Below are 1,730 nucleotides of genomic sequence, written 5' to 3' on the forward strand. Positions count from 1 at the left end.
ACACTGTAGTCCCTTCTCCATTCTCCTCTCAGGATTTAAGATCTTTGCCATAGGGCACATGCATTTGCTGGAGAGAGACAGAAGGAGGGAAAGTGAAAAATCAGCCCTCAGGGAGAAGGCCAAGCAGCAATCCCGTCTCCTCCATTCTCCTCTCAGGATTTTGGGCATGCACGCACACATGTCTGGCATGAGTTTCAAGCCACTGGGCCCAGGACTTGGACCGTGGTCGGCCATGTGGCAATCAAGGACCATAACCACCACACCACCTGGTGACCCCAGCGTGGTTTTCAAGCCACAGGTCTGGGACTCTAACCATACAGGTGGCCATGTGGGACCCAGCCACCTTAACCACTACGTCACCCAGGTCCCTCGCCCCATGATCTATTTTTTATGGAACACTTCATGAATTTGTGTGTCATCCATGCGCAGGGGCCATGCTAATCTTCTCTGTATCGTTCCAATTTTAGTATATGTGCTGCCGAAGCAAGCACGCCCCATGATCTTTAATTAAATCCATTTTATCACTGTTTGTTTGTTTGTTTTACCACTTTTCCAGCCATACAGGAAAGAGGGAAATACTTCGATAGGGGAAAATAACTCGGTTGAATAGTCAAACAGAACGGAGAGACAAACCAAACAGCAGGTTGTTTGTTTGGACAGTGGCAATGGCGACATTTCAGAGACGTAGATCTCACCTGCGTGCTGGGAGCCAGGTGCTTAGAAGGCAAGCCAAGAAGAGGTCTTGCTGGAGTGGCCTCACCAGTGACCAAGTGCATCCTGGGCAACTTCCTGCTGTGTCAGCAGGCACAACCATGCTGGGCTTGCAGCCTGGCTCCCTCATAAACTGAACAAAACCTCCTGTTCCTCACAGCCGGCCCAAGTGGGCTCTCTTTGCTACTATGGTTTGAGGTTTTGGCATCCTAACAGAGCCCATGTTTTTCTAGGTCATGAGAGTGGGGCCCCCTCTACTGGAAGGTATAGCCAACTAAGAGGATCATAGGACCCACATATTCGTTTGTTCATCCACTCAGCAACTGTTTACTGAGACGTTGCGGGAATCGTGAGCACACATAGTTCTGGTCTCTGCCCTCCAGACTTGGTTTACTGGGAAATGCATCACTGAGGAATTATGAACTAAGGTATGTGCCAGCAAAGTCGGGCCCTAGAGTGTAGTGAGGGCCAGCCTGAGGGCCTGGGAAAGCTTCCCTGAGGGACAGATGAGCTGACCAGGGAAGAACACAGAGGTGTGTGTCCAGGGTTGGGAGCTTCTGTGGAGAAAAAACACTGGGTGCCAAAGCCCCTGAGGGAGCATAGTGTCTTTAAGGGATTGATTGAAGACTGGTGGCTAGACATGGAGAAGGCCAGGTGGTGGATGGCCGGGCAGGTGGCCAGGCAGGAGGCTGAGGCAAGGTCTGAGTGACTTCTAAGAGCCAGGCTGATATTCAGTTGGTGAGCACTGATACTCGGGTCTAGGCATTAAAATCTGAATTCCAAGATCCCAGATGTTCTCTGCTGTTCCATCCCCTCTCTGTATCCAGCATGTAAAAGGACATGCTCAGAGTCTCACTTATAGTTCAGATCCCATCTGCTCCTTTGGGTAAAAATCTCCTCCAGGGGACCATCAGATGGCATAATGGTTATGTTACTAGACCCCTACCTAGTCGACCATGATTCAAGTACTGGACCCAGCAACTTAAAATTCACACTGGGTGCATGTGTGTGTTCGTGCA

General features: G+C 50.2%; 1 non-coding gene across 1 annotated transcript; it reads right to left on the reverse strand.

The window, feature by feature from the left end:
- Positions 1-384: 384 nt before the first annotated feature.
- Positions 385-491, reverse strand: LOC114008419 (U6 spliceosomal RNA). The gene has a single exon (XR_003549950.1). It is a non-coding gene; the product is annotated as a U6 spliceosomal RNA (small nuclear RNA).
- Between the last annotated feature and the right edge of the window lie 1,239 nt (positions 492-1,730).

This window comes from Tupaia chinensis, unplaced genomic scaffold (genome assembly GCF_000334495.1).
Source record: "Tupaia chinensis unplaced genomic scaffold, TupChi_1.0 Scaffold000042_2, whole genome shotgun sequence".
Lineage (NCBI taxonomy): Eukaryota > Metazoa > Chordata > Mammalia > Scandentia > Tupaiidae > Tupaia > Tupaia belangeri.